This window comes from Pituophis catenifer, unplaced genomic scaffold, assembly GCF_029215685.1.
Source record: "Pituophis catenifer annectens isolate HBS135680 unplaced genomic scaffold, rPitCat1.0.hap2 SCAF_4, whole genome shotgun sequence".
NCBI lineage: Eukaryota > Metazoa > Chordata > Lepidosauria > Squamata > Colubridae > Pituophis > Pituophis catenifer.
The window spans coordinates 3,883,229-3,902,873 of record NW_027256884.1 but is presented as its reverse complement, the minus strand read 5'-3'; positions in this window follow the sequence as shown (position 1 = coordinate 3,902,873).

Below are 19,645 nucleotides of genomic sequence, written 5' to 3'. Positions count from 1 at the left end.
TCTAGAATCATATTTTCTAAATGTTGTGAAATGCGCTCAGGACGGCTGCTTTCCGCACACTGAAAAGAGCCTCCGGAGTGTTCAGAAGGAAACAAAAAAACCCTCTGATCTGTGGAACAACTTCTAAAAAGTTAAAATAATTCTGTTGGGGGGCCCTATGAAGAATATAATGAGGAAAAAAAGCCAGCACTGCAGAGTTTAAGTGTGCGGATTCGGTACAGTCAACTGCGAGGGGCACTTTCCTTTACTCAGCTTTATAGTTTCAATTAGGAGTTCACCTACTCCGAAGACCTTTCCCGGGCTGAGCTCTGAGAGTTTGTAATTGGCTGACCTCCCCTGATCTTCAAAGCTGCTGGAGTCGATGGAGATCCTAACTTGGAGACAACAGGAAAATGGCAAAGAATAGCAAAATTTCACTGCGCCGTGGGGCGAAATTGATACCTCTCCAAAGAGGCTGCACACTCATTCCAAAAAAACCTATGGGGAAGATGTGCAAGCATGAGCAATTCCCCTATGGAAGAAGACGGCATTGCCGTCTTCGTGTGGATGTCCAAAGCACGTCTTTCCAATGTTGTTTGTTTGTTTGTTTGTTTGTTTGTTTGTTTGTTTGTTTGTTTGTTTGTAACCTGCCTTTACTAGTTTTACAAATAAAGCAGCGAATGTATTCAATGCACTTCCCTCCTGTTTGCCCTCCAATGCCAACCCCGTGAGATGGGTTGGGCTGAGAGAGAGAGAGGAACTGGTCCAAAATCTCCCAGCTGGTTTTCATGCCTTAAATTGGGACTAGAACTCACGGTCACCTGGTGATTGGCCCAAGATCACCCAGCTGGCTTTCATGGCTAAGATAGGACTTGAACTCATTGTCTCCCACTTTTTTTTCCTTTTTTTTGAAACATGTTTAAAGCATGCCCTATCCATAATTCTCACTACGGCATCCTAGTATCTCAAGCGGAAGGAAGGAAGGAAGAAAGAAGGAAGGAAGGAGGAAGGAAGGAAGGAAGGAAGGAAGGAAGGAAGGAAGGAAGGAAAGAAAGAAAGAAAGAAAGAAAGAAAGAAAGAAAGAAAGAAAGAAAGAAAGAAAGAAAGAAAGAGGGAAGAGAGAGACAAAGGAAGGAAGGAAAGAAAGAGAGAGGAAGGAAGGAAGGAAGGAAGATAGGAAGGGGGAAGAGAGAGTGGAAGGAAGGAAAAAAGAAAGAAAAAGAAAGAAAGAGGTAATAGAGACAGAGAGAAAGGAAGGAAGGAAGGAAGGAAGGAAGGAAGGAAGGAAGGAAGGAAGGAAGAAAGAAAGAAAGAAAGAAAGAAAGAAAGAAAGAAAGAAAGAAAGAAAGAAAGAAAGAAAGAAAGAAAGAAAGAAAGAGGAAGAGGATCATCTTTGGAAGAATCAATGAAAGGCAAGTGACAATACAGGCACAATAACATCATAAATTTAGACTTAAGGACCGCCACAAAAAGCTTCAAGATTCAACCAAATCTATGCATTTTAAAAAAAAACTTGCCTCCACAGGATAACCTGTCTCTGCTAACACTTGAGACCTTACCAAAAATCAAATATATATCTTTGTAGGAGAAGAGCAGGCAAAGTTGAGGGAGTGGAGTTAAGTGTGTCATCAGCTTAGAGTCATGATGTTGTCACAAACGTCCAAATCTGACCCCATTTGAATTCCATTGAATTCTTATCTGGTTCCAGTTTAGTACTGTATTTTAGTTGGCTAGATTATTGTGCATAGGCTCGTGCAATAAATCTTTGTAACACAACTTTAATGTTTGGCCTTCATCCTTCACTCCTGGCACTCTTCTGCTCTCTAGCTGTGACTTTTTTGGGGGGAGCAGGGGTGGGATTGAAAAATTTTAGCAACTGGTTCTCTGACAGGTTGCTGAGTGGGCATGGCCATGGGGCGTGGCCTAGTTAGCTTCCTGCATGATGGTGGGGGCCATTTTCACACTCCCCAGGGTCCTGAGGCTTTCTTTGAGCTTCCGGATGGATGAAAATGGTCTCCTCAGGTTCCGGAGGCCCTCAGGAGGTCAAAAATGGGCCCATTTCTAGATTTCTGGTACTTCAAATAGGCACATTTTTGTCCTCCCCAGGCTCCAGAGGCATTCCTTGAGTCTCCAGGAGGGCGAAAATGGCCTCCCCTAGGCTCTAGGAGCCCTCTGGAGGCCGGAAACGGGCCTGTTTCTGAACTTCTGATACTTCCAGTAGACCCATTTTTCACTCTTCCAGAGACTCCGTGCGGGCCCTGCACTTACCTGGCATCCAAAATGGGCCGTGTGGAGTGGGGAGTGGGTGAGCTCAGCCAGTCCTTGCAACTACTGGTTCAGTGAACCAGATTAAAATTAACATCCGGTTAACCCAAACTGGTCTGAACCAGCTGAATCCACCACTTTGGGGCGGGGGTGGCTTCTTTGTTTATTTTTGAATAAAATGCAATTACATTTGCAGGCATAACCATCGTGTCCGAGGAGGGAAAACTAAGCAGAGGAAGAACTTAGGAAGCAAAGCTTCTTAAATTTCATTTCATTTTTTTCCACAAGGAAAGTGCTTGTGCCTTGCTTTTCGACATAATTACATGACATTTGATGGTGTATTTTCCTCTCTGCGGGTGATAAGTCTTAGCAAAGTTCAGGAACATTTTTTTTTCCTGCAATGGAAGAATAATTAAAATGTATTTATTACACTGTCCTAACAGCAGCAGTAGGTTTCACATTTTGTTACCACTGGTTCGCCCCGCGTGCACACGCTGAAGGCACGTACCTTCCGTGCATGTACCCGGCCACAAAAATGTGCCTAAATAGGACATCATAGAGCTGGGGGGGGGGTGGATGAGCCCATCCACAATTTCCGCTACCGATTCACCCAAACCTGTCCGAACCGGCTGGATACCACCTCTGCCTAACAGATAGCACCAGTGAATTACTGGGAATGGTGACTTGCAACTTCTCATCTGCTTTCAAGAATTCCCATGAGAGATCAACAGCTTTTGGAGTTTTCACAGAATTGAGATTCAAAACTTTTTGGGGGAGTTTTAACAGAATTTGAGATTCAAAACTTTTGTTCACACCGCCACTATTTCAGCCAGGGGTTTCACTGAAGTCCCTTCCTTAAACCACAAAGTACCTCTCTCTATTTTTTTTTCTTCCTCTAATAATTTTCTTTAGCATTTTTAATTTTTTTTTAAATTAAATCCCAAGAGCCCCTCTTTCCAACCCTTTTTAAAGGGCACCACTGAATGGTCAAAAAACTGGAAACAGCTTCTGATGAAGAAATTATTAAGAAAATGTTGGACTGTGCTGAAATGAGTAAATTGACATTTGAAATAAGAGAACAGTAAATGGTCCTCCTTTCCAATCAGCCTCCAGCCTCCATTTTGTCTCCAGTGTCTTTCTCCCAGCTTGGAACTGAACCAGATGGATAATTCTTCCCACACCACCAGAACCTCAATCATCAATGCCTGTTGATCACCACTATGGAGGGATACAATCAAGATCAAGGGAGGTACTAATACCACTCTGTAAAGCCTTAGTAAGACCACACCTAGAGTACTGCATCCAGTTTGGTCACCGCACTATGAAAAAGATCTTGAGGCTCTAGAAAAAGTGCAGAGAAGAGCAACCAGGATGATTAGGGGACTGGAGGCTAAAACATATCATGAACAGTTGCAGGAACTGGGCATGGCTAGTCTAGTGAAGAGAAGGACCAGGGGAGACATGAGAGCCGTCTTCCAATATTTGAGGGGCTGCCACAGAGAGGAAGAGGTCAAATTATTTTCCAAAGCACCTGAAGGCCAGACAAGGAATAATGGATGGAAACTGATCAAGGAGAGATTTAATCTGGAAATAAGGAGAAATTTTCTGACAGTGAGAACAATCAACCAATGGAACAGAAGTTTCCTTTGGAAGTTGTGGGAGCTTGAAGAGACTGGACTTGTCAGAAATGGTGTAGGATCTCCTGCTTGGGCGGGGGGTTAGACTAGATGCCCTACAAGGTCCCTTCCAACTCTGTTAATCTGTTTAAATGGATAAATGTTGTATGTGATGCTGGTAGATAAAACTTAATTGATAATCATCTGGAGGTGAGACAATATTCACACATTTGAGGCAAATGGGCGAAGCCATATTTTTTTTAATTCTATCTTTTTTTAAAAAAATTAGTTCCTTCCAAAATTCAGTGCCTGTCTGTGTATTGAAATAGCATTGCAGTGTTGGGTTTCATTCTGTCTCTTTCTATAATGTTTGGTCAATTTTAAGAGCTAATCTGCTTTTTAAATCCGTTGTTCTCCATTAATCAAGTCACGTATTAACATGTAAGAAATAAAACCCACACAGTTTTAAGTTACAGAACATCAATAGGCATTTAAAAAAATATATTTGTCCTAATATAAGCACACCCTCATGAGAATTCTTAGCGATTCCTCTCAACAAATTGCATCGCCTACCCTTTAACCTCACACAAAGCAATTTGGTTCCTAACAAAAATAATTATTTTAATCACACTCTGCTTTCCTGGGCGATTCTATCAAGATAGACAATTTAAAAATTCTTGTTGACCCTGGCTAAAGTCAGATCAGCTGCAAGGCAAAACTATCACTAGCCAATGTATATGGAATTTGTATCGAGGGAAACGGTATCTTTTCTTAAATTGGAAATAATATTTCTAGCATGGACGTGTTTCTTTTCAGAGTTAATTTTATCACAGAATGCTTAACACGGTGTGGCTGTTACTGAACTAATTCAGAGGAAAGTGAGACTATGGTAATATAAGCCCCAGCTGTCAGATAACAACCAAAAAAAAAAAAACAAAACAGCTGTCTAATATTAGTAAACATGCAGGAAAGAAAGAAAGAAAGCTTTTGTATCTGTAGCACAATTGGATGGTTTAAGTTTGAAACTGAATTTTTAAAAAATTGAAATGGTGCAACTTACTAATGATGTTATAAGAAGGACATGACCCACCCGCGATTTTTGCTACCGGTTCGGGCGAACCAGTCCAAACCAGCTGGATACTGTTGTATACTGAGCATGATCTATGAGAGCGCCCCCTAGTGCAATGGTATTAAGTGTCCTGGGCTGTGATTGGGTAAGCATGCCGGTCAGCCCGGTGATTGGTTACATATGTTTTGACAGTAGTATATAAGAAGTTTCAGAGCCAGTTACGTTCGTTCTTTGCATTCTCAATGTGTTCGTCAGCTGTTGCGTGTTCATGCATTAAAGAGAAGTTACCTCAGAAATGAGAACTGGATTTCCTGATTGTTATCGAAAGAATCTGATATTTATTAGATACCACCTCTGCTAACAATCAGGAGGACAGGCGACATAGGATTCTGTCACAAGATCTTCATTTGAGCAGACTTTTGAACTGCTAGGTTGGCAGAAGCTGGGAGAAGTAACGGGAGCTCACCCTGTTATGCAGCACTAGAGATTTGAACCGCTGAACTGCCGACCTTTCGATCGACAAGCTCAACATCTTACCCACTGAACCACTGCATCTCTTTTGCCATAAAGGTTGCCTTCATGAAAAAAAAAACAAAAAAACAAAAAAACCAACTCTCTACAGCAAAAATGCTTCCCACAGTATCATTTTCACCCTCCCGAAAATGTCGGCTGACGACCCCCAGGGGGAGGGCATTCTCTGTGGGAGCCCCGACCCTCTGGAATGGATTGCCCACTGAGCTCAGGACAGCCCCCGACCTTCTTTCCTTCCGCCGCGAGCTGAAGACGTGGCTCTTCCTCCAATTAAACTGATCCGTTTGGGGGTACACTGGTATAATTTTAAATAGTTTTTTTTAACTGGGTCATTGATTTTAATTTTGTATTGTATTGTGATTTGTATTGAAGTTGTCATTTTGTAAGCCGCCTTGAGTCCCTAGGGAGAAAGGCGGCATATAAATCGCAATAAATGAATAAATGAATGAATGAATGAATGAATGAATAAATAAATAAATAAATAAATAAATAAATAAATAAATAAATAAATAAATAAATAAATAAATAATAAATTTGGGACAGAGGAAGCTTGCAAGGTTAAATAATTCGGCCTTCCCTTTAATTCTGAGGGAATTTGATTCTCCCATGGTTAAAAATATTGCAGATATGAGAAGAGAAAAACTTTGTTAGGTTGGTCTTTGAGGGACATTTGCATGAAACGCTCAACCAGGTTCCCTGAGCACTCCAGAAGTTAAATCAAACCACAGAGCACAAGGCAATTCAACCAAAGCTCCAACCTTTATGAATTTATCATGAAACTATCCCAATTAAATTAATGGGATTCATGGAAGAATAGGGAGGCAATTTTTTTTTTATTGATCCTATTTATTTCAGTGCCGTGTAGAAAAAGATCTTTTTCAAAAAAATAGTTCTGACTATTTCTCCTATTGCGTGAGAAAGCAAATATGAGAAGACTCACAAAGGAAGGATCAAAACGAGTGGCCAAATCTGTTGTGGTCCACCAGCAGCCTATGGAGCTGGCAGCGGAGCTCATTATTTCTGGACTGTCAGACTTTCCGTAGCTTGCCAACTTTTGTTATCAGTAAGCTAACTACGTGTATCCATATTCCTTTCTTTCCACTTCACACTTTTCTTTCTTCTCTTGCCAAGAGACGTCCAGCTGCTGAGAAGTAGCCGATAGGAATTTTGCAAAAATGTAACAATTAAATTTTTAGATAGTTAGATGTTTTATTTTCTTTACAATAAATATGAGTTTATTAGAAGATGTATTCCGGTTTTATTTTTCAAAGTATACACAAGGAGAATGCCACGATCCAGGCAATTAGCCCATCTGGGAGTGATGTGCGGACTCCGGAGCCTCCAGAGGCTGACAGCAGAGAGGCAGAGGAACAGGAGGAGCCTGTTCTTAGTGTGATGGCTTAACTATTTGCCTGAAATGGTATGGGGTCTCTTGCTTGGGCAGAGGGTTGGACTAGAAAACCTCCAAGGTCCCTTCCAACTCTATTATTCTATGTTGAATGTTCTGTGAATTACGATCCATTTGTTCTGTGAATTATGATCCGCTGGTGTGTTATGTGACAGACAAATGCCAACCCATCTTAAATCTAAGAGTTACAAGACAACCACCAGCCCTGTTGCACTGTATGGCACTGAATGCTGGGTAGCAGCAACAGGGACCAAAATCTATCTCCATGCCATGGAAATGTGAAGGCTCCGTTGGATATTGGGCACCATCCTTCTTGACCACATCACAAATGACACCATTTAACAGCATTTTGGTGTGGCACCAATTATAGGGAAGATGAGAAAAGGCTCGCTCCGCTGTTATGGACATGTCCAGAGAGCAGCACCTTCCACCGTGGCCAAGACTGCCTACCAACTAGAAGTCGATGGATGGTGACCTCGTGGGTGCCCAAACAGAGATCAACAAAGATATGCAAGCTGTGGGCCTGCACCCTGGAAATGCAGCTGATCGTGCAAAGTGTGTTCAATGATCCAAAAACTGGCCTCTGTACTTGTGGGGAGGAAGAAGAAGAAGAAGAAGAAGAAGAAGAAGAAGAAGAAGAAGAAGAAGAAGAAGAAGAAGAAGAAGAAGAAGAAGAAGAAGAAGAAGAAGAAGAAGAAGAAGAAGAAGGAGAAGAAGGAGAAGAAGGAGAAGAAGGAGAAGAAGGAGAAGGAGAAGGAGAAGGAGAAGGAGAAGGAGAAGGAGAAGGAGGAGGAGGAGGATTCTGTGAATTATTCCTGACACTAGTCATGTCTTCAGTTCACTGTACTTTCACCTAGGGGACTCTGCAGCAAATGCCATCTTGGAAACTTGGATGCTCTGGAAACATATTCAAAGGCCATCAATCCTTTTTTGAGAAGTTCAGGCATTTCATTGGAAGCTAATTGCCCACATTCCATCTTATTCAGCCATCCTTCTTCTGACAGTGACCTAAACCAAATGAGCATTTTCCCCCTATTATGTCATATTTTATGAGATGTTCTAAAGTCACACATCGGATCTATCCATCCCAATAGTTGTCGCATTGCTTCAGCCATGGAGGAAAGAAAGGTGTAGAAAAAGAAGGCCAAGAAAGAAGGTGATTTGGACTTTGGAAGGAGGAGGTACAGATATTTTTAAGGAAGAAATAATGTTTTATTTCAGTGTCTTAGTCACACATACGATACTGAAGAATAGGAAGAGAAAGGCCCAATGCATATCAAGTGATAGATATTTTCCCATCTGTGACCAGAAGCATCAGAAATCAATATGAATCTAGTAGCACTTTTTCAAGCTAGCCAGTTAATTAAAAGGTTTGGCCTAGTGGTTTAAGAACTAGGCTTGGATGCAGGAGACCATGAATTCTACTCCCACCTTAGCCATGAAATCACCAGGAGATGGTGAGTTCTAGTCCAGCCTTAAGCATGAAAGCTAATTTGGTGACCTTAATCCAATCTTATTCTCTCTCTGCCCACTCCACCTCACAGATTGTTATGGTGGGAAAAATAGGATGAAGATTCATCACCTTGAGTTATTTGTCAAAATAGCAAAGGCGGTATATATATCTAAATAGATGATTGGGGACAGGAGACTAAATCATACAAAGAACAGTTGCAGGAACTGGGCATGGCTGTTCTAGTGAAGAGAAGGACCAGGGGAGACATGATAGCAGTCTTCCAATATTTGAGGGCTTGCCACAGAGAGGAAGGGGTCAAGCTATTTTCCAAAGCACCTCAAGGTCAAACAAGGAACAATGGATGGAAACTGATCAAGAGAGATTGAACCTGGAAATAAGGAAAAATTTCCTGACAGTGAGAACAATCAACCCATGGAAGAGAAGCTGCCTTCAGAAGTTATGGGAGCTTCATCACTGGAGGCTTTCAATAAGAGACTGGACTGCCATCTGTCAGAAATGGTGTAGAGTCTCCTGCTTGGGCGGAGGGTTGGACTAGATGATCTACCAGGTCCCTGCTAACTCTGTTTATTCTGTTAAATAAATAATTGGCTAGGGAGGGGTTTCTCATTGGGGATGATTGACAAATTAATAACAGATCCCACTTCTCCCTCCTGCTGTATATATACTCTACATAGTATACTCTAGAGCTGAGTATTTGAATCTTTACAGTAAATTTATCTATATTGACTTATATATTGTATAGTTTGTATTTTTTTTAATATTGTAAGCCATAGTTACGCTTTGGTAAGTTGAGCAGCCAATAAGTTTTACAAACAAACAAACAAATTGTTGGAAGAAATGTCCATTTGGGTTCAGTTCCAAGTGGAAAGAAAGACACTGGAAACATGGTGGCTGCTTGGAGAAATGCTATTTAATGGTAGACAAGACCACATGGTTTTGAGATCCTGGGCAAAAAGGGCAGAGATGCTGAGAGTGCCTGGGTTTTATGCCCTCTGTTGGGTTTTGAATTTGAGCTTGTGTTCTGATTGGTTGTCAAGACTCCCATGGGGCCATGCAGGGGTAACTTTGTAGGTTGTGTTTTTGAGTCCCAAGCTTGGTTGACTCTTGCTGGGTGATGATGTAATGAAAGGGCTTTGGGCAATTCCTACTATGGCTCTGCCTGAAGGAGGTAAGGGTAACAGAGTTGGAAGGGACCTTGGAGGTCATCTAGTCCAACCCTCTACTCATGCAGGAGTCCTGTACTAGGATTCGAACCGCCGAACTGCTGACTTTTCTGATCAACAGATCTTTGTTATGTAAAATAGATTGGCCCAGGCCTTAATGGCCCATTAACAGAGTTGGGAGGGCTGAGTTTCTGCCTCCCTTTTAGAGGAAATATTCTGCCCTTTTAATATTTCCTAAAATATCTCATTTTCCTAGGAGAGGGGTGGGTGCTCACTTCCTACAAAACAAATAAATTTTAAAAAATTAAAAGAAAAACTACTTCATATTCCCTAATACCCCACTCGTCCACACAGGTTTTATACCCTAGAGACGGGGAAAAAACTTTCTTCTCTCCAAAGTTCTTGCTATAAATAAATTTTATCTTTACCATCAGCAGAGAAGCAGAAATACTTAGCACCATCTCTAGAGAAAAGATTAATCATCACCTCCTTCTCATAACTTCAGGAAAAAGGAGAACATCCCAACTGCCTCTCCAAATAGTTCCAGCTTTATAAACAGGGTGGGACAATATGCTTTACAAGGGAGAAAAAATATTTCTTTGGAATGCTGATCAATATTTTGCTAGAACCCGATCTACAACAATGAGAGACGATCAGATTTTGAATTAGGCTGGTAGCTTTCACATGACGAAAAACACGGCATGTATTTCTGAGAATAATTCCTCTGCTGCATTTTATATAGCTGTAATTATATCCATTTTTAACCTGTTTCACATAATTATATGCTTCTTCCAACCTTTCTTCGAGTAAAAGGGTTGCAAGTTTCCCCTGCACTTAATTATCCGCTTTTTTTTTTCTTTTTTCCTATTTGAAATTCCTCGCCGTGGACTCGGGGGGTGCCAAAAGGGATCCTTTGGGATAAGAGTAGAATTGTGTAGCAACTTATGCAGTGGTGGAATGCTGCTGGTTTAACAACTGATTCGGTGAGCGCATGCTTTGCTGCTTCAGTGAGCCTAAGGTGCTTGCATGCAACACTGAAAATGGAGCATTTAGAAGCTCAGCTGCTTACCTTCCAAATCAGCAATGGTAAGTAGAACAGCAAAGGGGGAAGGAAATCAGCTGTGCCGTGTGACAGAGATGAACTACAAAGCTGGAAATAAAGGACAGGATAGAGCGGGGGCAGGTGGGTGGAGCCAACTGATAGTTGGCACTACCGATTCACCCGAACCGGTCCGAACTGGCTGAATTCCACCTCTGAACCTATGTTTGCATGTCCACCAATTGTGTGAATGGATAATACCAATAGAGAGGAAAATGGACGTACAGATTCTACTGTTAAAGAATGTTACTTCCAGAAGTCTAGAGAATGCAAAGTTACAGGTAGCTCTCGTGTCAGGGTTTCAAGTAACACACCCAATGGAATCAAAATTCCAAGGCAGGAATATTCCTCGAAGTATAGATTTATTAGGCATGTCATATTGGCACATCTGGTGAAACCCGACCTTAACCCCACCCCCTCAGGTTTCCCCCTAGTTCAGGGGTCAGCAACCTGCGGCTCCAGAGTCACATGTGGCTCTTTGGGCCCTCTGCTGTGGCTCCCTGTCAGGTGATCCCACCACTTGCTGGTCCCACCCCTCGCCCTCCCCTCCCAATCACTCCTCGCCTGGCCTGAGAAGGTAAGAGTGACGGAAGGGGATGGAAAAGTGGCCAGGGCAGAGACAGAGAGATACAGAGAGAGGGAGAGAGAGAGAGAGAGAGACATAGAGAGATACAGAGAGAGAGGCAGAGAGAGGGGGAGGGAGGGAGGGAGGGAGGGGGGAGAGATATATGTCAAAAGATTTTTGTGGTTCCCAAGGTTTTTTAACAACTGGTTCTCTGCCCTAATGACCGGCTGGGTAGGCATGGCTAGGGGGGTGTCATGTGACTGGTGGAAGTGAGTGACATTGAGTTGGCCACGCCCACCCAGGTTTTGTGGCTCTCGGTGTTTTCTTTTCTGTGGGAAATGGGTCCCAATGGCTCTTTGTGTGCTTAAGGTTGCAGCCCCCTGCCCCAGTTAAAAGTAAAGTTTTCCTTTCTCTGCCCATGAAGTCCATCGTGTGGTCCAAACAGGTCACAGTCTAAGGGTCACTTGGTCTCAGATCAGAGGTGGAATTCAGCCAGTTCGGACCGGTTCGGGCAGTTTTATGGTACCACTCCTCAAAAAAGTGGTGTTATTAGCCAGTTTTAAAAAATACACTTTTCCCAAAAGGTTTCCACAATTTTGGCCACTACTGTATTATCAAAGTTCCACAATGTACCAGGGGGGGAAAATAGCAAGAAAAAAAATTAGGAAGGCTGCCTTTAAGTCCCATAGATCTTTTCTTTATAAAAAAGACATCCTGGACAGGTTCGTATTCTTAAGTATTCTAATCCATGGACTGACAAGCTAGCATACCCATGGCATGCATTAATAAAAAAAAAGAATATACTATTTGTTTGTAGGGTTGACAAGATTTTGCTATTCTTCGCTTCCTGCTTTTGATACAGTCTTTTCTATATATATATATATTTTCCAAGTAGGGCATCTTCTATCTCACTGCGAAGAATCAAGTCAGAAGCTCCTGTTTCATTTAAAATGCATCCTGTGCGGTTTACAGGTAGCTTACACGCATTTCTGATAAGCAAGATTAAGAATTAGAATTCTTTGTTAATAAAGGAGAATATTTGTAGGTTAAATTAAGGTTGAAATGAGGGGTCCTTGGTATTCTCTGAGCTTGGTTGTTTTATTGCAGACCTCTCATCACCCAACTAGGCAACATCATCAGTGCTAGTCAGAAAACAACCAAACTCAGAGAGCACCAAGGACCCCTCATTTCAACCTTAATTTAACCTACAAATAGGTTCCTCCCGGTTCAGCCGGGTTCTCCCGAGCCAGTAGTGGCGACGATATGACATCACCGAACTGATTCTGAAAAAAACAAAACTAATTTTAGTAAATTATATTTAATTATTATTTTGTTCATTCATTCATTTACTGTTAAAACTGACTCATTTTTGTCTTTACTGATAGCATTTTCAACGTATCCACTTTATTAAAAATATTATCTACCATAGTCAATAGCCACAAACTAGCATCATTGTAAAACCTAATAAAAATATAAAACAATGGCTTCATTTCAAATTCAGCCTTCAGTTGTCATTTCATGTTTTCCCAGATTGGCACAGGTGTTAATCAACAGTCTTGATGGGGAAAAAATATAGCTTTTAGACTTCTGCTTAGAGACAACATTGGAAAAGTATTTCGAAAGTGGAATGAAACCATCGAGAAAGTGTTGTTATGAAGTCTCAAAGTTAGTTGTCAGAGTTATCAAAGTGTTTGGTAACAGATATTAAAAGAAACCTTGGAGTCCGAGTGGAGGATCATTTGAATATGAGCCAGCAGTGTGCAGCAGCAGCCAAAAAATCTAATACGATCCTGGGTTGTATAAACAGAGGCACAGAATCAAGATCACGTGAGGTGTTAGTACCGCTTTATAAAACCCTAGTAAGACCACACTTGGAATACTGCAACCAATTTTGGTCACCATACTACAAAAAGATGTTGAGACCTTGGAAAAAGTTCAGAGAAGAGCAACCAAGATGTTCAAAGGCCTGGAGACTAAGACATAAGAAGAACGGGTTTCAGGATTTGGGTTTGGCAACTCTAAAGAAAGGAAGAATTAGGGGCAACATGATAGCAGTATTCCAGTATTTGAGGGGCTGCCACAAAGAAGAGGGGGACAAATTATTCTCCAAAGCACCGGAGGACAGGACAAGAAACAGTGGTTGGAAACTAATCAAAGAGAGAAGCAACCTGGAATTAAGGAGAAACTTCCTAACAGTGAGGACAATTAACCAGTGGAACAGCTTGCCACCAGAAACCGTGGGTGCTCCATCACTGGATGTTTTTAAGAAGAGTCTAGACAGCCACTTATCTGAAATGGTATAGGTTCTCCAGCTTGAGCAGAGGGCTGGACTAGAAGACCTCCAAGGCCCCTCCAGCTCATTGTAGGAGAAGAGGCATAAACTGGAGGTGGAGTCAAGACAGGACTCAGCCTAGAATCTCTACATAACCACAAGCCCACTAAGTTCAAACCTCCCCTTTAAATTCCATTAACTTTTATCTAGCGCCAATTTAGTGCTGACTATTAGCTGACTATATTCTTATGTATAGGTTTGAGCAATGAATCTTCTTAACTGGAATTTAAGGTATAATCCTGATTCTCTATGCCTGACAAAACTGAGGATAAATCATCTTACAGACGGTCTACCTATATAGCAGAGGTGGTATTCAGCCGGTTCGGAACAGTTCACCCGAACCGGTAGCAAAAATCAGAAATCACGGGTGGGCCCGTCCACCAGCCCCAGCTCTATGCCATCCCATTTAGTCACATTAGTGAGACCAGGTGCACGCGCGGAAGGGCGGGCGCATGCATGGATGCGGGGCGCGCTCACATTTGCGAACCAGTAGGGAAGGTAAGTGAATAACACCTCTGCTATATAGTCACTAAGACTTGACACCAACCTGATAGGTCAATCACAGGGATTTGTTGTTAGTTGCGAAGTCGTGTCCGACCCATCGCGACCCCATGGACAACATTCCTCGAGGCCTTCCTGTCCTCTACCATCCTCTGGAGTCCATTTAAGCTCATGCCAACTGCTTCAATGACTCCATCCAGCCACCTTGTTCTCTGTTGTCCCCTTCTTCTTTTGCCCTCCATCGTTCCCAGGATTCGGCTCTTCTCCAGGGGGTCCTTCCTTCTCATTAGGTGGCCAAAGTATTTTGAGTTTCATCTTCAGGATCTGGCCTTCTAAAGAGCAGTCAGGGTTGATCTCCTCCTCTAGGACTGACCGGTTGGATCACCTTGCAGTCCAAGGGACTCACAGGAGTCTTCTCCAGCACCAGAGTTCAAAGGCCTCCATTCTTTGGCGCTCAGCCTTTCTTATGGTCCAACTTTCACAGCCATCCATTGCAACTGGGAAAACCGTAGCCTTGACTATACTCACTTTTGTTGGGAAGGTGATGTCTCTGCTTTTTAGAATAGAATTTTTTATTGGCCAAGTGTGATTGGACACACGAGGATTTGTCTTGGTGCATATGCTCTCAGTGTACATAAAAGAAAAGATACATTCATCAAGAATCATAAGGTACAACACTTAATGATAGTCATAGGGTACAAATTTTTAGTAAGCTGTCTAGATTTGCCATAGCTTTCCTCCCCAGGAGCAAGTGTCGTTTAATTTCTTTTAATCACAGGGATAGTAGATAACAAATTCTGAAGAAATTCAAGAATAGTTTAGTTTTTAATTTTATCTGATTGTTCCCATTATGCTTTCTACTACTAAGGTCAGTGTTCCCTGATGTTCAGCCTCCCTATTCCACATTTCGTCATGTGTAACCAAAGACAATTCCACAGTGCTACTGCAGCAAAACAGTACAGAAATTCGAAGTATCAGATATTAAATAACAACGCAATATATAAAGTGATAAAGCTTCTTTCTATTTTACTTGAACTGCACAGTGCTATTTATTTTACCCAATAAATCTGACCAGTACAACAATTACCACGAGATCAATTTCATTACATCCAAATATATCAACAGCTTGAAGTAGACCTGAGAGATGAACAATCTCACTTTAATCATAGATCTATCAAAAGTAGTAGAATCCGCAGAAGATAGTGCTAAAGGTCTATGGAGATTCTCAGTCATCCAGGTTGTCCCAAAAGGTGCTTTTTTCAAGAAGCCACTGGACTTTCTGGTTTTTCTTTGAAGACATTTCACTTCTCATCCAAGAAGCTTCTTCAGCTCTGACTGGATGGTGGAAAAAGCACCTTTGGGATCTAGTACTAAAGGGCTAATCCATGCATGGACAATGAACGCTAGCTTTCTACAAGTTGATGGACTCTAAAATTCCATCCTTACTACCTCATGGTTACTCGTGAAGATTAATGAGAACTGAAATTCTTTTTTTTTTATCAAGTTTTATTAGTTTTTTTTCCCCTAACATACACCCATATATTTTATGAAACAGAGTATTGACCATATCATATCATATCATCATATCATATCATATCATATCATATCATATCATATCATATCATATCATATCATATCATATACAACTTGTCATATCCAAATGCATTTTACTTAGTTACAATTTCTGCCAAGGTATTCTTTCTCTATATTTTTTAATCAAATCTTAATATTTCTATTTTTGATTATATAAATAGTATCTTCTTTCACCCTCAAGTTCTATTTTCTCCATTTTTAATCATATATATTCTCTTTTAATTGTTAATAATTCATTCTTTATCCTAGTATATTTAAATATGTTCGGGGATGCCTTTCTTACATTTCATCTTTTTTGTTTTACAGCATTCTTTCTTCACTTTCTCTTCTCTTTCCTCTCCCTCCCTTCTTTTATCCTTCCTACCTTCTTCTTCCCTCCTTTCCTACTCCTTCTCTACTTCTCCTTCCTTTCTCCCTGTCCTCCTTTCTTCCCCCCATCTAACCTTCTCTCCTACTCTTATTTCCCCTCCCTTTCTTCCTCTCCTCTTCCCTTTCTTCTATTCCTCCCTTCCTTCGATCTCCCTACTCCTTCTTCCATCTCTCTCTATTGCTGTATTCATTTTCAGTTCAGTGTTTTTCTCTATGGTGTCCAGGTATCCCCAATTTTCTCTCCATTTATTGAATATATTTCAATGAGAACTGAAATTCAAGCACATCTGGAGGACTATGCATTATTTAACCCCCCAGTTATATGTTCCTCACTGCTTCTTGGGTAAGTGGGACACATTTCCAAGGAAACATCAGCAAGCAACTGGAAGGACTTTTTGATAGTTCCCCAGCTGTGGCCAACGAAAAGCCAAGATTAAAAAGCAAACTCTGTATCTATACTATACTGTATATCTTAATTACTGACATGTAAAAGAGTAGATTGTTTTTTAAAAAAAAACAAAAATAGGCCATGAGCGCTACTCATTAGCATGACTAATGTATTAAAGTCCAAAATGCATACCTCACATCCCACGAGAGAGGTTCAGAGAAGGAATCCTTGAATTTCTCCCAGGAAAAAAATGTTTGATCATCACAGAACAACGTGCTTGTCTCAATCTTCCGATGTTTCAGCAAGATATGTTGACCAGATGCCAGACAGATTTCACTGTTCTTGAGCCAAATCCAAGATGCAATCTGAAGATGAATGCTCTATAAATTCTTGGAGACAAGACCGATTGAAGCAGAAGCTTTGATTTGTGCAAAATAATTCAGACCCGGGATTTAATGGGCTTTGGACCCAAGATTCAGTCTGAAGCTAAATACACTATAAGTGTTGTGGCCTGCCAGTGGCCAGCAGAGCTGGTAGCAGACTCAGCCAGTGAAGAGTTTGGGGAGGAACTTGGGCCAGTCCTGGAGTCTGGGGAAGGCTCTGATGAGTGCTCTGCATCGGAGGCAGAGATGGGGCCAGGGCTGTCTGACAGCTATCAGCTACCTTTGGAGTCAGAGATAAGTGGGGCAAAAGAACAGCTGGAGCCTGTTTCCGATGGGTGCATGCACAGAGCTGTCAGGAGAAGGGAACAATTAAGGAACAGAGGTTGACTCAGGAGTAAAGGCACAAGGGGATGCTGAATGGCCCCTCCCATAGGGAATAAGTAGGAGCAAGACCCCCTGCAGCCAGCGACAATTCCCAATCGCCCGGTGTGTTCCCACAGACAGGGCCTCCTCAGGATGCCGTCGGCCAGACAGTGTCGGCTGGCGACCCCCAGGGGGAGAGCTTTCTCTGTGGACGCACCCACCCTCTGGAACCAACTTCCTTTGGAGCTCTGGATGGCCCCTGACCTTCGCTCGTTCCGCCGCAATTTGAAGACCTGGTTGTTCCACAACCAGGACTGATGGGGGGGGGTTCTTAATGAATTTTAAATTGTTTTAAATTGGAATTTTAATTTTATATTATCTTTAATGAGGAACTGCATCTTTACTGTTGTGAGCCGCCCTGAATCCTTGGAGATAGGGCGGCATATAAATTGCATTATAAATAAGAGAGGAGTGGTGGTTGCGGGAGACAATTAGTTCATTTATTAGTGTGATTATTGCTTATCTGAGTCCCTGCCTCACAGACACTCCTTGCCAAGTATTTCCTTGTTCAGCATTGTGCCTGGAAACTATCAGCCTGCCAACTCTCCAAGGACTGATAAGGTCTGTGGTTGCAATTCACTCTTGAAAGACTGTTTGCCGGGACTTGGCTGGATGTGAATGCTGGAAATTCACATTAGCCAAATAAAAAGGGGTTTTGTTGGGACAAGGAGTCTGCTTCATGATTTGGTGAAGCCTAGGTCAGAACGACAAGTTCTTAGCGAAACAGACTCTGTGGAGCTTGGGAGGGCCGTGCATGGCCCCTGGCTCTGTTTTTGCTGGCAGATGCTGCCCTCAATGAAGCAATCTGGGGGTTGCTTCCCCCAAAAGATAGTGATAGACCAGGGGTGTCAAACTTGATTTCATTGAGGGCAGCATCAGTGTTGTGTTTGAACTTTTTTGGGGGGTGGCCAGGTGGGCATGGACAGCTCGACGTCACTCGTGTTTAGGGCACCTGTGGTGGCCCCAGTGGGGCTGGGGGAGATCCACTTTTGCTAGTAGTTTGTTTTGTTAGCACTCTGCCAGCAAAAACAGAGCTTGTGGTGCTACATGAGGTCCCCCGGGCTCTGTTTTTGACTGTGACAGACTCCTGCAGTGTTCTGCCAGCAAAAACAGAACCGGGGGCATGCTCCCAAGCTCCATTTTCACTGGCAGAGGCACCACAGGCTGGTCCTTCACTGCTTCCACTGTGGTCCCACAGGCCAGATCTAAGCACCCTCCCCCATGCATGATCTGGCCCACAGGCCTTGAGTTTGACACCCCTGTGATAGCCTGATTGCAACGTAATAGCAATAGCACTTAGACTTATATACCGCTTCACAGTGCTTTACAGCCCTCTCTAAGCGGTTTACAGAGTCAGCATAATTGCCCCCAACAATCTGGGTCCTCGTTTGACTGACATCGGAAGGATGGAAGACTGAGTCAATCTTGAGTCGGTCAGGATCAAATATCAGCCAGTGGGCAGAGTCAGCCTGCAATAATGCATTCTAACCATCTCGTCACCATGGGCTTAGATGGTGTAGAAAAATTGCGTAGAAAAAAATCAGAATGTAATGGACTTTGAGGGTCAAGTGGATCTGGAGATTGCCCGGGATGGGAAGTACGTCATGACAATTTCTCTTCTCCTTTCCTTTCTCAATCCATGCTTCAGTAAAACAGCAATCCCTTGCAAAAGAAGGTCTTACATTTGAAGTCACGAAGTGACCGCCGGATGCTTTTTGGAAGCTTTTTGGAAGTCTTTCACGGTTGCTTCCTAGCAACACGTCTCACTGGCCTGATGCCTGTGCCTCAAGAGGCCTTAAACAGACATCAATATTAGCAGCCACTGATAGCCTGATTCTCCGGGAACCTGCCAGTGTCCCTGCTGAAAATCTTCCAGATTGGCTGCTGTGATCACAGTTGCTGGCAGTAAGGGTTGCCAGCTTCGTAATTGCATCTACATCTTCCTGATATATTACAGGAAGAAGCTAGCAAAAAGCAAAAATAAACAGTCTTGGCCTGTTTCTTTTTAAAAAAAAAAAATGCATTCCTTGATGCATTCCAGTTCTCATTTTAATGTCGCTGAGATCTCATTAGCACAATCAAACAAAAAAGCCAATGGAATCCTGTGTTGCATTAACAGAGGGATACAATCAAAATCAAGTGAGGTACAAGGAGAGAAGCAATTTAGAATTAAGGAGAAATTTCCTGACACTTAGAACAATTAATAAGTGGAACAACTTGCCTGCAGAAGCTGTGAATAATCCAACACTGGAAGTTTTTAAGAAGATGTTGGATAACCATTTGTCTGAAGTGATGTAGGGTTTCCTGCCTGGGCAGGGGGTTGGACTAGAAGACCTCCAAGGTCCCTTCCAACTCTGTTATTCTATTCTATTCTGTACTAACACCACTCTATAAAGCCTTAGTAAGGCCACACCTAGAATACTGCATCACGTTTTGGTCACCACACTATAAAAAACATGTTGAGACTTTAGAAAAAGTGCAGAGAAG